This window comes from Falco peregrinus, chromosome 14 (assembly GCF_023634155.1).
Source record: "Falco peregrinus isolate bFalPer1 chromosome 14, bFalPer1.pri, whole genome shotgun sequence".
Lineage (NCBI taxonomy): Eukaryota > Metazoa > Chordata > Aves > Falconiformes > Falconidae > Falco > Falco peregrinus.
Genome location: NC_073734.1, coordinates 1,539,343 through 1,553,939, shown reverse-complemented (window position 1 = coordinate 1,553,939; position 14,597 = coordinate 1,539,343). Strand labels below are relative to the sequence as shown.

Sequence of the window (14,597 nt, the reverse complement as noted above, 5' to 3'; positions counted from 1 at the left end):
TGATGGCAGATGGCAGTCATGGGGGGTGCTGGGTGGAGAGCACCCAGCCGACACCAGCATCCCCCAGGGAGAGACCGGCACACAGCCACACAGAACGAGGGCACACGCAGCCTTTGCCCCTTACCTGCTCACTTAAGCACCGAAACATACAGAGGTTTTGAAAGAAAAGGTTTTAGAAGTAGTCTGCAAAGCAAGCTTAACATTTTTCTGCTTTGAAAGGTCTCTGTTTTGAAGGACGCAGAGACTGGGCACCATGCAGTGCCCAGACCTTACCTGTGTCATAGTGAACTGTCAGGGGCCTGGAATAATCACCAGTCTTCTCTGGGTGGAAGTCCACCGTTACTTGCATGGCATCGCCAATCCCAAGAGTCCCAGCAGAGGGATCAACAGAGAAAGGGCTGCAACACGGAGAGGCACATCAGGATTATTGTGGGACCTTTGGGGACTACGTTCCTTCTGCCGTCCAGCTCACTCCAGCTCACCTGTATTAGCAAGGGGCCAAGAAACCACAGTCAGCAGCAGAAAAAGAGAACATACAGGGCCAGGAACTGAGCCACCGACCCAACTCCTGAAGAGCTCCAGCCCTCAGAAGATCCTAAGCGATAAAATGACCTCGTCTCCCCCATACCCTGCATCCAGTTTTCTGCAGCAAGGCTCAAGAGTCTGACTGCTAGCGATACGATCGGAGGAGGGTTTTTGAAGGGCACGGAGATGGCAAGAGTTATTTGCATGCACAACTTGACACTGAGTTCCTCAGGAATCCGTCTTTTCCTGCCACCTATAAACCTCAAGAGATGCAAATGTCAAGGCAATACCTGCCCCAGTGAGATTACAGCCTGGAAATCAGACAGGGAGAACAGAAGTTTATTCTTGAATGACCGGAGAATAATTAGACTTTAATGGCAGAATTAATCTATCTTTCTTTTTTTTTTTTTTTTTACCTTGAAAGCATCCTGGTTTTGCCTCAGAAAGGGCACATTTTATCAGCATTTCAATGAAAGCTGTTCTAAGCAAAGAAAAATCTGTACGAGTGCAAAGGCAGGTTAGAGTGATACAGAAACAAGAAAACAAGACACAAAAGGAGTATCCCATTTACAGCCTGAACAATTAAATCTCTAGCTAAATGAAGCACCGCTAGCAGGAGCATATCAAGGCACCTTCAACAGGAGGTTTTCTGCGTATTCACAAGCAATGCAGTCTGGGGCTCTGGGTTGTAATCCAGGCTTGGTAACTGTTTGCTTGGCCTACTAGAGAAATTCTGTGCAATGTGTGGGAAATAGTATGAAAATGTGCCGGTGTACTTTAGATTTAACAAGAGCAATTATGATTTGTCGCCAGGTAAACAGCTCTCAGCTGACAGACACATAATTCAGTCCTTTAATGCTCAGGGAAAAGTCAGATGCAACGTGTTTCTGCATAACAGCAGCTGGGCTTTGTGGCTCTTGTACAGCCTCACTTAGAAAGCAAAAGTTATTGGATTTAGTGCTTTGCTGGTGGTCAATTTGTCACCTTAAAAATATTTTCTGCAGAGTTTTACAGTGATTGGGGAGTGCAGCCCACAGAAATAATGAGAAAAAATGGAGCCATGCGCAAGCTTCGCTTCGCTCATGGAAGCAGTGACAGCTGATGAAACTGCTGGAGTTCCTGCTCATTAAGGAGACACTGATGCAATTGGGGGCCTGACCTGCTCCCATCACGACTAGCAAGAACATCGCCAGTGACTAATGGGGAAGCATTGGGCCCGCAATGTTCACGTGCTGGACCTGAGGCTTTTGAGAGGGAGGAGGAAAGCCAAGGCGCCGCCAGCCTCAGAACCGGGCTGCTCTACATGGCCCTGCACCTGCGCTGGGGGTTGTGCCTGGTTATACTGGGCAGGGCTCTGCTGGTGCTTGGCGGGGATCACTGCCTGCTGTGGGAAAGGCACAGAAAAATTCCCCCCCACCTCTTTTAGTTTGTTGTTTTTACCAGAAACATTGCCAGAACAGAAAAGCTGCCGGTTAAGGGCCACACTTCAGCACTACCTCCCATCCCATGCCCTTCCTACTCCATCCCCATGTCTGCATACCCCTGCCCTCAGATAGCTGGGATGGGAATGACACTCCTGAGGATGACTTCAGGGGATGCCCGAGAAAGTAGATACCTTCACATCTTCAAATTACCAGAGAAGAGGATCCCACCGAGGTCAGGACTCATTCTCAGGACTGAGAAACAGAGCACAAGTCAGACACCGCACCTCCTGCCTCCCACCCCACGCTGTACCCACAGGACAACTTGGTTCCTGATGTAGCAGGAGCTTGGTATCCCTCACGTAGACCTGCTTCTCCAAGACCCAGAGGGATGTAAGGTCCGTGCTTCACCTGAACTCTGAACTTCAGTCCACATCACTAAGCTGTTCCCTGCAGCCTACAGATAAGAGATGCTAAGGAAACGTCCCTGACACACTAATAGCCACATGAAAACCACTGCCAACAGATGAAGCTGGCAGGCTAAACTTTGGCCTTTTAGCCATTAATTGTGAGCTGTTCTTTACGGTAATTCTTGTCCTGTTAGATCTACCCTTGTAATGAATAACTACTGCTCCTGACAAAACAGGAAAGATAAGGTTTGGAGGTTTATTAATAGCTCTTCTTCTGACATGCTTTTCAACTACGTCCATTTGTACGTTTGCTTTGATGTACAACATCTAAACTTTCACAGGTCCAGATCTCCCAACGGTGCCTTGCAATCCCCAGCTTGTATAAACTCATCTAGCCGCACCAATCTGAGGGAGACCTTCCCAGCAGAACCTGCTGAGATCTTGCCCGTAATTGCCCTTCAGAAAGGGAACAACACCAGATTAGTAAGCAATTTCATTGTGATCTGTCTTGGCGTTTACATCTTGCTTGCTTTCACCAGGCATCAGCTCCCCAAGCTGGGCAAAAGTTAAATCCCATGAGGATACCACGGGCAAAATACTCCTGACAATTTAGCAACCAACTGACAAGTGAACAACGCTGACAGTTCTGTGGCTCAGGCTTTCCCGACTACCGCGCTGCCTTTCCTCCTGGAACCATACGTTTAGTCAGTGCAGCGTGCAACGAGGCTGCAACATACTTCGTCCCGTGGTATGTTTCTCTTCTACAACCAAAACCCCTTTACTCCTCTGGTGCCTTAATTTGCATTATAAAATCATCTGAGTTTGTGAGAATTGATTTCATTAAAAGCTGCCTCCAACCCCAAGACCGACAGTAAAATTACTGGTGATTGAGTTGCCCCCTCTGTCAACTAAGACCTATTGCAGGAAAAAAACCCCAAAGATCACTTAATCTTGGCATACGTAATTTTTTGGTAATGGTATAAAAGCCAAAGTCGAGCACTGTAACCACTCCAGTAAACACAGTCTGTTAGGTCAAAGCATCCAAGACTCCATCTCCATACTGAAAAAATCCTGCACAGAGCCAGCATCTCACAAGCTCTCTCTTTCCCTCTTTACCTGCACGTAGGCTCTGTTGTCACATCCCTGTACATCCCATGGTAACTCTCCAGCCCCACACCTCCATGTAGTATAATGGGTACTGCAGGGAGGGATGCAAGGCGGCTCCTGGCACTGTGCCATGTAGGATCATTTCCTGAGCTTCCAGAGCTTGATGGGACATTCCTAAATGGACCTTCTCAGACAGATCCTCTCTAACCCATAGCACAGCACAGCACAGTGTAACGTCAGGAAAAGGCAGTGCTGCACTGAGATCTGCTTCCAGGCACCATTTTCAACTGAAATGTACTGGAATGACATTTATCTCCGTGAATGCCGTGGAGAAGAAACTCAATAACCAGCCTTAACAATGAGAACGGCAGGAAAAGACTTTTTATATTTATACTATTGTTATTTTTTTTTATTACTACACTATGCAGTGAACAGCTGGGTATGGGCATGCAGGGGGAGGACAGGCACAGAGCCAAGCTGCATAATGGGGAGTGCTTTGGTGTCAGGGTTCCCACACACACACACACACACACACCCTTTACGAAAGAGGAGTCAAAACGTGTCCATGTTTTCTGGTAGATACCACGGCAAGGGAGAGTTCTGAACAAGCAACAGCAGAAGGATGCTGAATTGGCCCCGTGGATTCATTTGAGAGCTCTGCCGTGGAGTAAAATACACCACACAAGTCCTTAGATAAAGTTGTAAGAGGCAAGGAATGTCCTTATGAAGTGACCCGCTGCAAGAGCAGAGCTCGCAGTACTGACTGAGAGGAAAGGTTAGCATTGGAGATGGGCTGAAAAATGCACTGAAGGTGAAAGCTGGTAGGTTACACTTGATGCCAAGGGAATTTTGAGAAAGGAGGCAGAGAGAAGTGATACGAGCAGCGCATTGGACTAGGAAACTGTGGCGCCTGCGGCTGCCTTGCAAAGGGGCAAGAGCCTTGAATTCGCCCAGGCCAGAAGACAGAAGTTGCAGCAACTAAGAAGTCTCAGTTGTGCAGAGAGAGAATGAAGGACACAGAGGCCAGCTGATGGTCCACAAACTTTGATCTCTCATTCCCTTCTACTCCACTAAGCCTCCTCCCCCTCTCACGTGCACGCATGCTTACACATAGCGGCACACAAAACTATTATGTGATATTGATGTTGGCTTTAACACAACACTACATCCGTACTCAGCAAAAGTTAAGCACACACTAAAGCTGCTTCAGTTCTCCACTAAATAGGAAGAGACTAAAACAGTCCTGAATGTAAGTCTGTAAGGCTGGCACTCCTACCACCTATGCCATAACTCTTAAATACTGCGTCTCGTATCTACACATTAAGCTCTCCAGGACAGGAAACATCACGCATTAATGTCCAAAGCACAGGTTTAAGTGTTTGTGATGCTGAACAATCATTACGGGAGTCATTCAAAAGAATGCAATGACATTAAACTAAAAACTTCCCCTGTCGTTAATAATGATGCAGCCTTGGTCACAGCCTCTAACGCAGGGAAATTAATCCCCTGACATGAGGAGGAAAACGGTCTCTCCCGCGAAAGCCTCTGTAAGTAGAGTTGTTCAAAGACAATTAACAGCTAATGACCTACTCGCCTGTGGAGCAGTGTATTGGTGAGACTCTCCAGCCAACTTGTCATGCCAGCTGGGAGGCCAGTTCTTTTCTGCTGGGGCTGCTGGAGCCACTGAGCTCACCTGGGACCTCGGGGCAGGCACCTGAGCAACTTCTCACAGCACAAGCAGCAGGGAACCCACTGTCACCCAGTGCAGTCCCCAGCACTGGCTGGAGAAACCACTCCTGGCACACCATGGCCTCATCGCACAGGGAGAACGTGGTTGTTCTGCTCCCAGGCTGCAAGGGGACGTGGTGACCTGGTCAAGAGTGGGGAGCACTCGGATTTTGAGTGGAGGATACAAGCTTGGGGGAGTACAGTCGAGATACTGGAGGGCTGGGCTGCTATTCAGGGGACACAGCAGAACCGCATGCAGCCGAGGGATGGAAAATGCAAAAACCTGTATTTGGGATGGAAGAATCCCTGGCAGTGCAGGCTGGTGGGCACGAAAGCCTTTCTACAGAAGAGGAGCTTAGGGGCTGGAGCACAGCACATACAGGGAGATGCTGGGATCTCAAGGCTTTGCACAGCCTTGAGAAGGAAAGACGAAGGCTGGTATCACTTGGTCTTACTTTTCGTGTTGAGTGCACACCTGATCAAACTTTGACACTGGTCTTGCTTTGAGCACTGTGTTTGCTCACATGATCTCCAGAGGTCTCTTCCAAAGTTATTCTAGGATTTTATCTTCTCCAGCAGCCCAATTCCATTTCACGTGTTCCCCAAATTTCTCATATTATTTCTTATACATCTGTGCATATATATAGGCAGATGGTAGACAGACAGGCATTAGAGGAACTCAACCTTTAAGAAAGTTCCCAATGAGGAATTCATTATGACATTTCGCTGAACACTTAAAGCAAAAAAAAATAAAAGAGCAGAAAGACAGGAACCTCAGAGTATTTAAAAAAGAAATCTGAATGAAAGTGGGGGCGACCTAATTAGAATAAAACGCTGCTTATATTCAAAGATCATCAGTTTGAAATTTCAGACTGGCTTTCAAAAGTTCATAACGAAATGGAAGAGATGACTGATGCCTTTGGCTGACATGGGAAATCTTACCAGCTTTTGATCTCTGCGCACACGCAATCCAGTTATTCAGAATTGTACTTTCTTGTGTAGTTTGAAATAAAGCTTTCGTAACGCTTCCCATCCCTTTGTTGCAAGTCAGGACTGAAACATTCAATTGGTGAAGTTCAGCATAAAATCCAGATCAAGCAGGATTCAACGTACGCCGTATCACGCGATAGAACAGTTGGCAAGGACATTGCCAAGAGATGCTACACACGACTGGGTACTTGTTTTGGTGGTGACAAGTAGATCTGGAAATCCCAGAGGGAAGCTGTACAGGGATTTACAAGTTCCTGCCTATGTATTTCCACAGTGAAAAGAAGCAGCCTGCTTGAACAGCATCCTGGAAGCCTGCTTCAACAGCCTTGCCAGGCTTTGGTAGAAGCCTCTTGGACCTTCGCATTTCCCAGGAGAAAGAGCAAAGAGCCTTCTCTTGACCCCTGTTTTCCTGGGGAAGAAACCGAAGCAACTCAGGTGCACTAAGGCAGACGGCACGTCTTTGCTGCATTCTGGACCTCAGCTCCTACACCAAAACCTCTGGGACCAAGCAACACGGAGCTAACTACCAGCCAGCTGAAGTGGTTTCCTTGCAGGTGCAGTTTCCAAAACGCATTACCCTCTCCAGTTCAGCAAACTGGAAAACCAGTGACTGTCTTCTCAGACCAAGAGGAACAGTACAGGCTGTCCACGACACAGCACACATCAGGCGCTTGACCAGGAGACTGCCGAAATACCACGTGCTTGTGGCCTCCCAGGGAATGGGTATATTTGGCCAATAGGGCCACATAACCATTTCAGAAGGTTCTGAAGATCAAGGGGGTTGCTGGTAGCTACTACAGCATGCTAGAGCACTTTCCAGGAGATCTGAGAGAGACAAAGCTCTAGAAAAGGCTCCCAACCCACGCACCAGGCATTTGCTGCACCTTTTGCCTGTGCGCCCATCGGCATTCTGCTTTGGGGCTAAAGTGCAGGTTTGAAGCCGCTGCCAGCTCATCTCCACTTAAGAGCTCATTCTAATGAAGAATAGTGGACCCCAGGGACCAGATCAAACCTACTGGAAAACCAGGTTCTGGACCCCACAGGGTTTTTGTCAGGGTCTCAATACCAGTTGCTTTGATCTATCATCTCTGATTGCACTTGCTACTATAGACAAACTGCTGGTAAAGCTGATGATAAATTCTTAAATGTCTCTTCCACCAGCTCAGAGCTTGCCCATTTCTTAACACTGCCTTTGGTCTTCAGGAACTGAGCTCCTAGAGCTGTCGTCTGCCACGCAGGATCTTACACAGCCCGAGGGCAGTCCAGCTGCCTTCCTACATTTGCTCGTTCAATCTAACAGAATCAGTCTTGCACGACTGTGCACTGAAGACACCGTTGCACTATAAAACTCCACTCTGCAGCTTGCAGAGTTTTAGCAGAGGCTGCGCCATGCTTCAAACACTATAATCAACAGCAAACCCCACGTGCCCTGCCCATTTCCAGCCACGGCAGCAGTACAGCAGCTCACACGCTCTGGCTCCTTTTTGTCGCTGTTTACCAACTGTATTATCACACAACAGTGTTTTGCACAAAAAGAGATGAGCTCCCTACCTCTGAGGGCTGATGCAGTAGCGGGCCGCCCCGTTACCGATGTTGCGAACCAGCAGTGTTTTCTGGGTGCTGTACTTGACTGGACAGGCTGAGAAGTTCACCTGGTCGGGGAAGTCCAGGATAGCTCGGGCACCTATAGCTCGGAGAGGCACAACAAACTTCTCCCCTTTCTGTGATGCAGATGAGCTCGTGGAAATAATCCTGCGGGGAAAGAAACAATCTCAGCACAATGCTTTTAGTACTTTCCCCACGGCAGAAGGAAAGCTGCTGTTTTCTATGGCTGTAGCAGTATCATTCAGTAACGCAACAGTACTTTTTACCTTCATGAGCTTTCATTCCAGTAGCATGACTTGCACAGGGTCGTTAACTTGCAAAGGAGAAACAACCCCATTGATTCACCTGCTTTTGCAGCAAGCTGGAAGCACCACAATTATCTGATGCTTTGATTCTGAGACACCAGAACAGTCTCTTCACGCAAGGGATCACAGCACTAACGCAACCTGCTTCGATCGCCACTGCAGACTATTGGAAGCACCACTGAGAACCCAGCTGTGCCACAGCACTAACTCCAGTGCCAGCAACGCGGCGACCTCGTTGAAGCTTGGCAGGGGATGCTCAGGTACACTTTCAAAAGGACTTCACCACATGCATAGTCAATGGTCAGTCTTCGGTGAAATACTTCACAAGCTGGACACGGTAATTGCGGCAGCGTCAGGGCAGTGCAGGGTACGGCTGTATTTCCTGCCCCTTCTCACAGCGTTATAGGGCCAAGGCTGGGGACACGCACCCTTCAAAAGCCACCTGATCCATCTCCCCACACCAGAGCTGGCTCAGCTCCAGACCCAAACTGTTTTTGCGAGAGGTTTCACAAGTACCTAAAAGCGCTAACAGTTCCACCCCTGCCCTCAGCAGCCTATGCCACCTCTGCGCTAGAATTAAAGGGTGTTAGTTCTTCCTGTGTCTGAACTCCGTTTCCCTTTACATCTCACCCAGCCTCAGGGGGCACAGGAGACAGCTCTGGCTGATGCCGTAATCACACCCCTCTGTAAGGTCTGTTCTAGAGGAGTAAGTGACGGCGTGCCTGGTTAGCACACCCACCCCAGGCAGGCGGCATCGGGAGCTGCACACGGGGGACACTCAGACACCCCACCAGAGCAAAGCCGGCTGTGCAGTCCCAGCCACTGCCTTCTGCAGAACAGAGCCAGGCAATCCCCCCCGCGCCCCGGCTGTCTGGCGTTTAGCAGCAGGAAGGCAAATCAAATTACCAAAACCATGTTACTGTAGAGATGAGCAGAGCAGTCTCCAGATGTATGGCGTGGCATCGCTGCGCTGGAACTATCACCTTGCCCCCACTGAAATCAGTGGTAAATCTGCTGCCATAGGGCCAGGAGCCATTACCCCCAGCAGCGCTCTTATGGATGAGCTGATAAAAACTCTGCTTCTCGTCACTCACTGGCTGCCCTGATTTTTTCCTCAGTGCTTTTAATTAAAATTTGATATTTTTATCACTGTTGAAGCAGCAAGCGCTTTAGGATTTTAATGATTTAGGAATTGCATACAGCAGCAAACTCCCTTCAGCAGAACCGATCCAGACTCCCCCACAGCTGGGATTTCCTGCTCCTGTCCCCATCCCCTCCTGGAAGGGCCCTAAGGCAGCCAGCCCAGGCACAGACACGCACCTATTGCTCTAACGCAAGCGCTGACAGCCAGCGCCTCACCCACCACCCAGCACCTCGCCTACCACCTGCTCAGCTGGGGTTTAAGCTTGTCAATACAGATGCTGCCCCATCCAAGACAAAAAGAATAATCTCCTTTTCTAGACATCTCAAATATTCACCCTAGAAACTGCAGAAGGGCTTTTGCTTTTCCTATTTGGAAGGTAAAATACTAGGAAGGGAACTGCAGCAAGCAACCTGCATGATTTAATACCGCATTTCAGGAAAGCGTTTCATCTTCAGCAAGTCGTTCTGAGTTAGCAATTTTGTACTCAATCTTGCAGCCTAAGCCCTCTAAAATAAAAGCTATGGGCAGCCCATATGAATTTAAAGCACCTATTATCTGGCTACTTCACGTCCTGCACTGTTTCGATCCTCAGAAACTCATTAGCAAATGAAGAATGTTATTTGCTTTTGTTGTTGTTGTTCTTTTGGCCACACTACTGTAACAAAGGCATTGCAAAGCCAATTGAAAGCTACCTGCCTTATTAAGTCTTGGCATGCCATATTTACTTAGCTCCCTCTTCCAGGTGCCAGGTAGGCAGAGGAGGATGCAAGTTCAGATCAGCAGGAGGATAAAGAAAAAAGGAACTTCAACAACTGGAGCTACTTGGAGCAAGTAAAAGGAAGTAATTGTCAAGGTGTTGTCATTGCTAAGGAGCAAATGGATCAACAGCAATGCAATTAAGAGCCCAAGAAATAAATCCCCCCCAAAAGCAAGCACAGGCAGCCTTCCCAGCTCCGTTGCTGGTGAGGGGCGCTGGGACCACCTGCACAGCAATGCACAAGGGATTTCTCCAGGGACCTGAGGGCAAGGCTAAAGCAACAAGGATTTGGTTTCACAGAGACAACCACGACCTTGAGAGAGAAAGATGCCTCTCGCCATTCATGCAGATGCACATTATGCTCCAAGCCCCCTCTCCAGGGACACCGTGGGACATGGCATCCCGTGCAAGGCTTGACTCAGCACTTCAGAGCGGGCTGACCCTTCAGCCACGCTCTACCACCCCACCAACGTGGGACCTTGCACCAGGCTGAATGCAGCGCCAGCCCAAACAGGGGGAAACCCAAGGCAAGAGGGGTGCTAGGCAGAAGCTGGCTGTTTGTGCCACTGTGAACCCATGGTCCCTTAAGCTTTTGAAAGCTGAATTGCCCTCCCTTGGGGGCAACAGGTTGCAAAGTCTCTACTTCAGCACTGCCTCGTGTTACCAGGGCACTAACCCTGCTACGCACTTGCTTGCAGCCTAGGGGCACAGTTGAGACCAGTTCAAAATGTTGTTCTGCTTCGCAACTGCAAACCCTTAGCAGACTGTTTAAGACCAGGTTTCTAAATAAACGTGCCTGGATGACAGAGGGGTTGCATCCCATCTATGCTTTAAAGTTTGCTGTGTTTAGACACAGCTTCAGGCTATAGGTTTTCATGAAAATACGACTTCATCCTGCATACAACTCCCCTCTCAGTTTCACGGAAGATACAGACAGTTGTACGATGGCTCCCCTTCTCGTGCTCCCCTGTGACAAGCAGTAAATTACAAGCTCTGGCCTTCCAGGTATCACCACTGGCGTCTGAACTGGCACCCACTGAGACTGAAGCAGCTGCTCGTCTTGGGTGTTGTTTCAGGCTCTTTGTAAACTCAGGCTAACAGTAATTACTGTCGCAGCAATATCAAGCCTAACTGCCCAGAACCCCAAACTCAGATGTCAGTTTCCCTGCATAACCTATCCCAAATGCTTCACTGAATTCCTTGCAGCAGCCAACTTGCAAAGAAAAGATCCTTGTAGCATGAGGTAACACAGCAAGCCAAGCAGGGAAAGCTCCTGCTGAAACCCTGATATAAAAAAAGGCTGGAAAATAAGGGCCGTGACAACAGAGGAGAGACCAGAGGATGAAGATCCGTTCGCAGCAGAGGGGGTGCCCCTGCGCCTGCCCCCCTCAGCCGCCGCTTCGCAGGAGTCTTTGAAATGAGTCACTTGGCTTCAGGTTCCTGTGGCGCCGCGCCATTTGCCTTGGTCTTCTGCCCCTTTCCTCCTCACAAGAGTCATCTTAAAAGTATTCTTGGAATAGCTTCTGTGCACAACAAAACATCTAGCAGGGCTGGGCTGAATTTTAAAGGACTTCATTTCAGTCATGCAATAACTCACCGTCCTGTCATATTTCAGAGTAATCAATGTGCATTAATTCAGTCTCCACTGAGCATCAGCAATGAATTTCACAAACCTCACAGCCTGAACTTGCACTGCCTGAAAACAGTGCACTGCTACAGTGAAAAGAGCAAGAGGACAACACAGAATAAGCTCTGCTATGTTTTTATGTGCTTCTTGCTTCCTTCTTCCTTTACAATAAACTACTAATAAGCCTGAAGGACGCACAAATGGAAGTATTTCTGTCTGTTGTTTATCTGCCGGTCAGTGCCACAATGGTTTCCAGTTCAGCAGAGGCCGTCAGACCATGACGCAAGAACACACGGGAACAGGGGCTGGCACGAGAACACCCACGCTGTACAATGGAGCCATAAAACAGAAACGTGCAAATCAGAAGCAGCAAGAGTAACAAACTGGAAATGTTGCCCAGCAGAAAAATTAGCAGTTCATTTATAACACAAGTGCCAATAAACCAAGAGGCGCGTCAGCTATTCCTTTTCTGACAGTCTGACCACGTGGCACATTCCCAAATGACTGCGAGACAGTAGGAAACTGCTCATTTTCCAAGAAAGGGCTACGTGGCATTTCAGCCACTAACAACTCACATGGCCCTATTACTTAGGGCTGAGGCACAATTTTACTCCTTTCAATCAGGAGTGACTTCACTGAAGTCAGACTTACTCCAGGGAAGAACAGATTCAAAGCAAGAGAATGACACAAACCGGCTCCTCATCAGGAAGACCCAGACCCCACTTCACTGGGTTACCCACAGTCCCTGTGGATCATGCAGTATCAGAGATGTAGGAGTTATTCAAAGGCAGCACTCCTGAGCCTTCCACAACTAACACACAGATACTCTGCAGGCAAGCAACTGCAAGCCCAACACAGGTGGCTTTACAGAACCATCTCCCAAAGCCTGCCTCTTGGCTAAGGGCTTTTCAAGGTGCTCTGCACATCCTGACCATGCTACTGATGCATTTCTAGCTGAGCGACAGCACTCCGGCACTTTCCTGACTCACACTCCATCAAGTACGAGACAAAAAGTTCGATTTATACAACATTCTGGTTCTGCTGTAGAGTCCCCATGTGCTCCTCACCAAGCAGCCCACATCCCTCTCCCAATGCCCTGCAAGGAGCACAAAACCCAGGTCGGCAGAAACCGCCAGGGTGTCGCTCAAGCTGTGCAGAGGACCTCGCTGGCACAGCTCCCTAATGCCACACACTCACCAGTTCAAGGGCAAGACAAGGGACAAAGTACTGGACATGAGTGTTCCTGGGAGTTACCTCACCCTACTTCTATTTGGGGTGATGTTCATGTGTTGCTCTGCTGCTTCTCTGTAGTTGAAGAGCAGCTCTTTGCCCTTCATGGGAACCGATTTACTTCCATCCCAAAAATGAATGCTCATGAATACTAGTCAATCACATTTTAAAGGAAGCAAGTGTCCCCTGCAAAGCCTACCTCGGTGAGATTAAGCTCTTATGTCACTTGGGCAGTATGGAGAACTGCCCTAAGCCAACATCATTTTAACCTTCCATACGAATGACGTAAAACAATTTCTCAGTCCCTCCGCAAAGCAACAGATCATTTCACAAGCATGGGGAGCCAGGCACCACAGGGCATTTCCTCTCTAGTTTGCTACAGCCATGCTGTTTGAGGATAGGACAGGGTGTTCAACTACATCTAAGCAGCAAACAGAAGATGAGAGAACAGCTGTGCCCAAAGAGAGCCTGCACCTCTGGCCTGGCACAGAAACACCAGCTGGCTCAGAGCGACCCCCTCACCTTGCATCACCCACAAAGTCACGCAAAGAACTGTGCCAAGAGGCAGCAGAGTGCTGGTGTAAAGAGTCAGCCTGTCTGTCTGTGTTCCCCTGCAGGGCTTCCTCCCTTCCATGCCAGGTACTAAACCCTTTTGCGTTAACAAGCCTCCAGGTAACACCGCCGCCCCTTCACATCACGGCACAGTGCCAGACTTGCCAGGGCCACAGCACCGATGTTCCAACCTCCGAGCAAAAGCATGGCACACGGGGCAGGGAATAGGTGCCAGCTGACACAGCAACCACAGCCCCATGCACGCAGGCACAGCCACACCAGCGTGACTGCCCAAAGGCTCCAGGCTAACACTCTGCCTGCAGATGCTACCTGCCCCTTCACTCCTGTGTGCGCTCCAGATGCCTCAGTCCTCTGCAGCACACCAGCCTCCTGCTGGTTAAAGACATCTGGAGCTCAGCGTGTCTGGGCCAGGCTGGCTCCCTGCCACGAGCACAGCGCATCTTCTCCCCTAGAATCACAGCTGGAGCACAGGCGGGCAAGTATCCTCAGGGGCAGCACAGCGGCAAGGCTGGAACACAGAGGGTATGAAAAAGCATCACCTTCGCTCCAGCCCAGGGTGAGGCAGGGAACTGGTTGCCAGATGGGAAAGGGGAAAGCTCTCTGGATCTAGCCATTCCCCTAGCGTTTTCCATCATAATTAAGCCCCTAACATCGAGTAGAGAGGTGCGATGGCTAAACACCTTACCAGCACCCCTCCCTGCCATTTCCCTACTGTCCCACGTGCGCCTTCCCCTGAAAACGCCCAGGAAAGCACAGGGAGGGAACGCACAGCTCGTCAGTCCCTGCTGCGGTGGCATCGCATGGTGCTGCCAGCCAGGATGTGACCAGCTGCAGGCTGCCTGACCACAGCCTAGAGCAAACCTCGCAGCACGGCATGGGCTATAACCGGTGTGCAAGAAAAGTGCCGGCTTCAGACAGAACGTTCCGCCGTCTCACTACTGCGGCCAACACGATATGCATTCAAGAAGCAACTCCAGTTTTCAAAGGTGGTGGTCCTCACTCTGATCAGGCTCAGCTTTGGGTCCTCCAAACAACAGGTTTGTATTTATGCAAACAGGCTTTTGTATTTATAATTATCAGAGCAAACCCGTAATTATGCAGCAATAGTCAGATACTAGAAACCAACACCATGAGAGGCCACCCCACCACACAGTGCACTCTTATCCCTGAAGCCA

General features: G+C 49.2%; 1 pseudogene; it reads right to left on the bottom strand.

Annotated features, from left to right (window-relative positions):
* The window catches only part of LOC129785696 (hydrocephalus-inducing protein homolog), a 67,209-nt pseudogene that overhangs the window by 45,673 nt on the left and 6,939 nt on the right, over positions 1 to 14,597 (bottom strand).